The sequence below is a fragment of the Panicum virgatum genome, chromosome 2N (assembly GCF_016808335.1).
Source record: "Panicum virgatum strain AP13 chromosome 2N, P.virgatum_v5, whole genome shotgun sequence".
In the NCBI taxonomy this organism is placed as follows: domain Eukaryota; kingdom Viridiplantae; phylum Streptophyta; class Magnoliopsida; order Poales; family Poaceae; genus Panicum; species Panicum virgatum.
The window spans coordinates 18,015,776-18,024,506 of NC_053146.1; the positions used below are offsets into that span (position 1 = coordinate 18,015,776).

The 8,731-nt window shown below is 43.2% G+C and overlaps 1 long non-coding RNA gene across 1 annotated transcript; it reads right to left on the minus strand.

Moving 5' to 3' along the window:
* Positions 1 to 464: 464 nt before the first annotated feature.
* LOC120659906 lies at positions 465 to 4,850 on the minus strand. The gene is made up of 2 exons (XR_005669268.1): positions 3,217 to 4,850; positions 465 to 2,316 (listed from the first exon to the last, which is right to left on the minus strand). It is a non-coding gene; the product is annotated as an uncharacterized LOC120659906 (long non-coding RNA).
* Between the last annotated feature and the right edge of the window lie 3,881 nt (positions 4,851 to 8,731).

Below are 8,731 nucleotides of genomic sequence, written 5' to 3' on the forward strand. Positions count from 1 at the left end.
TGGTTCCTTCATGTTTAGCCCTTGGAAGTTCAAATCTATCACAAATAAGCCTCTGGAACCTCGTTTTGGCCATATCTTGTTCATTTTAACTCCGGTTTAAGTGATTCACATTCACGCGATCCTTGCATCATGCTCTACAACTTTTTCAACTTATTTGGTTCTGTTTATACTATTTTATGCATTGTTTCTTATTTTGTGCATGTTTTTTCTTGTGTGATCGTGTAGACGACGTGTCGTTCGAGGGTGATCAAGAGCAAGTGTTCGAGGAAGAGCAACAACAATATGGCGAGGAAGGCAAGTGGCCTTCCCCATCTGCCTATTTAGTTTTGTCCAAATAATATGTTGTTAATTCACTTTACTTTATTGTTGTATTGCATAAACTTGATGGAAACCTAGTAAGGATATTACCTAGCCTTTTTTTAAGGGAATGGAGGAGTTCCCCCACAGCACTTCAATTTTGTAAATTTGGAAAAAATAAACTGCATAGGGTACAGAAAACTTATAGAAGTACATCAGGAGGTAGAAATGATAGTAAAAAAAAAGCAAAAGCTCTATACAATTGTATCTAGCCATTGAATAATTTGGGGATGAAAAGATTCATTCACCCTTAAGAGCTGAAGGTGCACTTGCTTCTTGAAGTTGAATATCCAGCGATTTCTACTAACCAAGCCTTGATTGAAGATTTTGTCATTTCTTAATTTCCAGATTTCCCATGTGCCCACCAGGAAAATCTCCATGAAGAACAAATGTGTGTTATTAGACCTTCCATAAGTGAGTTTTGCATGTATATCATTATCATTGTCCACTGCACCTGTAGAGATTGCCAACAGCTTTTGGCAAAGGGACAGTCAAAGAAAAAGTGGTGGATATCCTCTTCAATACCAAGACTACACATGATACATGTGTAGCCATAATCAATATGGAAATGTCTCCTTCTCAACATATTTCATGAATTCAATCTATCAACAAATAGTAACCAGCCAAAAAAATTTATTCTGGGAGTGCATTTCAATTTCCAGAGCCAAGTGAAGGAGAGAGGCGTGTGCATATTCCTGAAAGCCAGAGCATAAAATTTTCGTGAGGAGCACACTCATGAGAGCCCCACATAAAGACCCATCTATCTCCTTGTTCATCATTATATGGTACTGAGATCAGTTCCATTTGCATAGCATGTAGCTGGTTGAAAGCTTGATCTGAGAGAGGGAGTCAAAGAGTGTATCAAGATCCTCTATCTCGATGACATCTTTGACTGAAATTCTTTGGTCTCTTACAAAGGAAAACAGACATGGGTACCAAAGGCAGAGGCAAGCACATCTAGCCTTTCAGGATGCACATTTATTGGGATCATACTTGATTTACTGTATTTACCCACCAAACATGTAGAGATGGCAAATTTTTGCAAAATTCCTTTTAACTGAATGTGCTGGTTGACATCTGCCTCCATTACCAAGATAGTATCATCAGCAACTGGATGATGGTAAAGTCACTAGTTGGCTGAGCAAGTGGCAATCTGATTAGACCCTGATGTAATGCATCATTAACCACATATTGATGCAGTTCAGCCGCAAGCACAAAAAGAAGGGGTGAGAGTGGGTCACCCTGTCTAACTCCTCTTTTGCATTTAAAATGTCTACCTAGCACCCCCATTAAATATAATGGAAGAAGAACCAGAACTTAGGATTAACCTCACCCACTCAAGCAACAAGTCTGGAAAGCCAAGGTGTTGCATCATCAAAATAATGGCTTCATGTTCAACTGTGTCAAAGGCCTTGGCAAAATCTAGCTTGAGAATGATCATTTCTTTCTTGGTTTAGTGACACTGATGAATGTAGTCAAAACTCCATGCAAGGCAATCTTGAATAGTGCGTGAACGAATAAAACCATGTTGGTTAGCATGAAGTAGCTGTAAGATGACCAACTGCAATCTATCTACTAGAAGTTTTGTCAGAAGCTTAATATCCATATTGAGTAGGGAAATTGGTCTATAATCATTTACAGGTTCTGGACTGTTAATTTTGGCCACCAACATGATGAAGGAGTTATTAATACTTTCTAGATTCACATCTAAGTGGTAGAAAGCATCACACAATTTGTAAAAGGCCTCCTTAATAATCAGCCAGCATTTCTTTACAAACATACCATTGAACCCATCTGGCCCAGGAGCTTTGTCTATTGGAATCCTTTTGATCAGAAGATCAATCTCTTTCTTAGTAAAAGGTTGCACTAAGGAACTCAGATCCATATTTATGTTTATCAAGCCATGTAAATCGAACTGCATTTGTGGCTGATTTGATACACCCATTCTGCCATTAAAAGCTGAATAAAACAGTGCAACTTTACCTTCAAGATCAATAATAATATTATACCCCTCATCCCTGAGAGATGAGATAGCATTTCTCCTATAACTGACAGTTGCCATGGCATGAAAAAATTTTGTTGTGTTTAAAATAAATTTGTTGGGTAGAATTGCTTAGATGCTTTATCTTGGGATGGTTATGGTTATAATCTTTGGAATATTAATCATAACTTTAGTTACTATTAATTTATGGTTAATGTACAAGATCACTTTGTTTAATTGGAACATGGAGAACCACCCAAGATAACCGTACAACCATAATGTCACATGGCTCTAACCTTAGCCAATTAATTAGGTGTGTAGTTGACTGATGGCCTTACCAAAAGGGCAAGGAGGGGGTCGGTGATGGGTTATAGCCCGGTCCTCTTGGGGTAGTAGCCTTTGCTAAGGTGGTGACCATTAGGGAGGATTATGGTCCACTCCGCTACTGAAACTCTAGCAGATTGTTGGTTTCCTGCGTGTCTTTGTATAGGCTTTGTAGTGGACCCCTCGCCACTCACCAAAGGAAGTGTCTAAGGGCTTTGCAAATCCGAACGATATAGGGGAACACGAATTGTGGGGAAAGTGTACAAGATCTACAAGGTGTAAAACTGATATATCAGTCGTGCTCACGGTCATGAGCGGCGTGGACCCTCACATGATAATTGAACTTGAAGAATAATTAACTTGTGGTTCCTTGGTTTATATGTTGGTTCCTTTATGCTTATGCTTATGCTTAAGTGGGTTGGTATAAACTAGTAATTAGGTGATTGCTAATAAAATTTGACCAACTAAAATGATAACTGCTTTAAACCTTAGTCTTTCCTTGGTAACCTTGCATCTTCCCCCATTTACTAAGTACCAACTATAAATGTACTCACCTTTGCCTAATTGATGTTCAGAAGAGAACAATGAAGTGGAGTACTTCAGTGACTTTGAGGAGTTCTAGGCACGTTCACCAGTCAAAGTTCCTGTGGGATTTAATGAAGCTTTGTTGAAGATCTCGTATAGGTTATCGGTGGAACGCTAAGACCTTCGTGCCTATTATTCAGAATGTGTAATAAAGTACTTATTTCCATTTGTTTACATTGTTGAACATTGTCTTTGATATATTCACTTAAAACGTCCTTCATATGTGTGTAAACTTGATGCATATATGTGATACGTCTGATCTTATTTTCGAAACCGGGTGTGACACATTCTGATCATCCCATGCCCCATCACTATCACCCTACCTTGAAGTTCCTTGTCCCCATCTGGGTTTTTTTTGTGATGGTGCATCACCAGAAGGTCTATCAGTTGTTCTTGGCCATCTTGTTCCAGCAGCATTAGTTGTACCTTCTTGGGGAACTTTCGTTTGGAAGGGGAAGTCATAAAAATGGAGATCCAGTAACCCTTCCACCACAGCTGGTACTTTGGTTATGTCTTTGCACCCAATTCTAATCCTGACAAAGTCCCACCTCTTCAAATTTGCCGAGTCAACCTCCAAGGGTACACCCACTAAGGATCCAATCATGTTGACTTTCTTGATGGTTCTTTTTTCAAGTGGGATTCCAAGGATCCTGAATCAGGTTGTATTGATCTCAGCTTTAGCACCAACATTAGAGTTCCATTTTTCCACTTTAAGAGTTACTTCTGGCATAGTTCTCATATGCATTCCTATAAAGAAAGATAGGTCCTCGACCTTTTTTGTTGTAGGAAATCTCATCCGATAAGTGGTTTCTGACATTTTCTTGGCATACCACCTCCAAGTTGAGGAAAGCCCAGCCTTCTGTACTCTGAATTCATTTTCAATATGTCTAGCATTCATTATGTTCCATCAAGAACTGTGATTAGGGCACAGTTTGCCACTTCCCTTTCTCCCTGATCTTGATCTCCATCCATAATCAGGTGGAATCCTTGCCCTTGAGCAGCCAAACCACAGAAAGGACCTAGACATTCCCAAGGCATTATCTTTGTGCTGGCCCTCTGAACATGTCCTTCTCTTCTGCACCTAGGACAAACTACAGGTTTCTTGCACTCCTCGGACTTATGCCCAAACTTGCCACACCTATTGCACCCCGAATCAAGGTATTTGATCTCTTTTTGTTGTCTGAGTCTGTCATGCTGAATTGATTGATCCTCTCCCCCAGTTCTTCTAGTCTACATTACAACTCCCACCCCCCTAGAAGTCCCATCCACGCTAGATTGGATTGTCTCATTCAGTTTTGCAGGTTTTTTCTATTGCCTCTCCTCTTGCAACTTTGCCTGATACTCTCTTTCCTAGATATCCTCTCCCCTCCTTCTCCGGTCCTCCATTAGCTTAAACTATTGCTCTTGCCCCTGATTCAGGTTTTCCCTCACATCAAACTGCTGATTGTTGAAGTTCTACCTACCCAATTCCTTTTCTTACCATTGGAAATTCGGACCCCTCCCTCCCCTTTGAAATCCCCCTATTCTCCCAGGAATTCTGACTGGAGCGAAGCCCTAGGCCCTGAGATTCAAAAGCTCTCCCACCAGCGAAGTTAGGACCCTGACCCCTATTCTCCCAGGAATTCTGACTGGAGCGAAGCCCTTGGCCCTGAGATTCAAAAGCTCTCCCACCAGCGAAGTTAGGACCCTGACCACTTCCCCTCGGGAAATTCTACCCACCGAATCGTCCTTGATCCGACATTGGAGTCCTAGTTTTGGATCGAAGCACCTGTGCAAAAGATCTAGTATCACCCACAAGAGTTGACCACTGTATCAAATCCGCACCACGGAGGGGCGCAGAAGAGGCAGATGACGAGAAAGAAGGCGAATTTGAATCCGGAACAGAAATCACTCACAAAGACCCACCCCTCTGCTGCGACTCCATAGATGTTTCATGAGTTTGGACACCTCCGAATCATAGTCCCCCATCTGAGATCTCAGAGGGATCCCAGCGGTATGCTTTGCGCCCACCCGAGGAACGCGAAGGGCTCCCCATGTGAGGAAAGTTTGGGTTTACCTGCGACTCTACTAGAATCAATCCTGGATGTGCGAATCTCACGGAGGAAGACGGAAGAGATGGAGCTTTATCCAATTCACATCTGTCCACCGTTTCCCTTCCCCCCAACTGACCTCCACGGCCCATCATCAGGGGGAGGTTGTAGGTTTGGGCGGATTCTCCCGCTCCCTGGACTCAAACCGTCGTGCACCGCCTCCCCGCGGGGCCCAGATGTCGGATATGCCCTCCCTGCTGAGGAATCATCCTCATGCCTGCCACTCCGTTGAGTAGTCACCAGCGAACTCTGCAGCGCCTACTCAGGACTCTCGTAGGGGGAGAGCTTGGCCATCCTCCCATGGTCAGAAGCTCCTCCCGCCCCTAGTTGTTTCCGCGTGGACTCCATCGATCCAGCGATTCCCTGCTCTAAGTTTAAAAGCTCAGCTCGGGTCCTGTGGGCTATGGCTGGGAGGACGCTCGGCTCAATTCCACGTAGGAAGCCAGGGAGGATCTTGGCTCTGGCTTAAGATTTCTGAAGGCTAGAACCATGTGACGAAAGGAGCCCTTCCCGCCTGCGGTGTCAAGACGCATATGTTTCGCTTGCATTCTCATATATCACATCCGTGAAGCAGAGCCATGGCAAGAGAAGATTCCCTAGATGACACAGCTGCTGTTGCAGCAGCCATCATGGTAGGTGGCGGCTAGGAGATGGACATCGGTATCCTCTCGTTGCCTATAGTACCTTCTGTGCATGCTCTAGAACACAACGGGGAGTAGAAACAAAGTGGTGCTCAGCAAATAGCTCTCCATACATTTTACATTGACTTTTGATCTTCAATGTTTACTTTGTGAATGAACAATCTTTACTGTTTGCTATGGTTTTAGCATAACTATCTTATATTGTCTTCTAGGTTCACTAGCAAAAGCAACATAGTTGGCATACTTCACAAACCTGTCATTTTTCAGAATTTTTCTAGAATATAAAACAATCATGTTTTATATTTTAAAACAACCCACATGCATTTCATATAAAATGATTCATTATACATGATAATTACTACAATGTCAGGAAGAGCAATCAACTCTAGAATGGTACAAAATTGAGAGAATTCCCTACCTGCCACTAGAGAAGTTGGCAATTCCTTATCAACCACGGAAAATGTTCTTGTTCCTTAGGAGCCACTGGTTCATTTTCTTGTTTCTACCCTCAGTGCCACTGCCACAAATGGCAGCTAACCCCAGGCCACATTGACCATCTTCCCTTCGTCTTCCACCTCGAGCGCTAGCAGGAGCAGGCCATTCTCCGCCAGCTCCGTGTAGCGTGAGTACAGCAGCGCCACCAAGACCAAGTTCATGCTCATTGTTGGGATCTAAGTTGTGATCCTCAAAACAGAAAAGAGGAAAACGGAAAGCTCAATGGTTTTTGTGGACAAATGGCAATATATTCCCAAAAGAATCAACCTGTATAGTGGAAGTGAGAGGGGGTACTATACCCCAAACCTCAGCTACATGATTCCAAAAATACCCCTACCTGCCCTCTTTATTTGAAGGATATCCTGGGCAAGTAGTCATTTCCATAGGTTGGAGTGTACAAATTGCCTACTCATACATCATCACGTTCCCATGTGAACCCGAAGGTACACCTCCAGAGCTTCATTCTTCACGTGGTTGTCACCTTCGGATGATCCTTCACCAACCTTTGTTAACCATTGATGGTTATGCTCTGAAGTCGTTCTGCTGCGTCCACCTGAGGGTCTCCAGTCACCTCCAATGAGGTCCCCGTGAGGTGCCAAGCCCTTGAATGACGATTGAAGGTACCTTCGACTAACCAGAAGTGGCCATCACTCTTCTTAATCGTTGATGCTTCTTATACTTCATCAACTATCCTTCGGTTGTGCCTATTCGAAGATGGTGATCCCCAACAGTAGCACCTCGTGGATGAGGTCCAACTCGAATGGACTGAACCCTCAAAAAAACTGATTGCCTAATCCTCTTCTAAAAATGTCTCCCCAAACATCTGGGATTGGCATGAGCCGAAGGTCGTATTTGGTTTACATGTTGTGTTGTGATTGGCCGGAGCTTCAACTTCCCCTAGGTTTTGGAACCGGTCGTTACTGTGCAGTTCACCCCCCCCTTATAAAAGTGAAGGGGTGACTATTGTTTTCACATGACTGTTCGGTTGCCAACCTTCGCTTGTTGTTTTCTTGCAACACATGTCATCCTCTGGTTCATCGACACCTTGGTGAGACCTTCGCGAGGGAGAAAGAGACTTGTTGCCCGTAACATTGGAAGTGATTTGTGAGTTTTTTTTGGGACGATAAGGCTCTTGGTCATAATGGCTTTCTTTTAAAGCATGGCTCGTTTGAAGGTGACAGATAAGGTTGCCATAGCGTGTCAGTTGTAGATCAGAATCCAAAATTGGTAGAGGGGGAGGAAGATATTTCTCAGGGATATTTCTCAGGTCGACGCGGACCCTTCGAAATTGATGGGTCGCTAGAAGCCAAGGATGACTTTGCGCTTTGGTTCTTCGCTGTTTACTGAGTCCCTTGTTAACTCATATTTTGATAAGGGTTACTTTGACGCGGGGGTTTGCCGAGCTCCTGAAGAGGAGGATAAGCCTGATCCTCGCAAAGGGGGGGGACCATTGTGTTCAAGGATTTTTTTTGTTGCCATCCTTCACTTTCCATCATTCAGCTTTCCAAGTTTTTTGGGCAGTAAGGACCTTCGAAGGACCTATTTTGGCCAATGCCTTTTGTAGATTTTATGAACTGCATCCTCAAGGACGGAAAATTTCTTTCAAGGGTGGCGACCAGGTCTACAATGCTAGCTCAAAGTGGTTTTTGCACCTTCGTTCCTCGAAGGAACAATAGGACTTTGAGAAACGAGGGGGTTGAGATTTCCCACTAGCAGAAGAACAAATGGGAAGATGATTGGGAGCTTTATTGGTTTTATGCAAAGATTGGATTTCCAAATCCCGATGGTTCTGAAGGAGTCTACTTACCTCTAGCTTCGAAGATTCTATCTTCTTTATGGTTGCTGACATCTTTGGCACGACCTCCACTTGTTGCTCTATTGCCTCCTTCTTGCGCATACGTTGCAGCCTCCGCTTCTAAGCATAAGACAAGCCTGAGGGACACCACCTCGGCTGTAAATACTTTGAGTCTTGCTTCTTGCTCTTCTCTTTCTCCTTGCTGCAATCAACATCTTGCTGGACCAGATTATTGCTAGCAACAATCGGTCTTCATGACAATGCATGATTTGGATATATAAGAGGATATTGAATATAATATGACTGCATATGCATCCTACTATAATCCATTGGTGCATAAAGGTAAGGATACCAGCAATACCATGGAGCAGTCGGTCCACTAGACGAAGCATAATTACCTTGACTCGATTGCTCTTGATGTTTCGACGATGATTTTGTATACTTGACTTCATTTGGTTGCCCC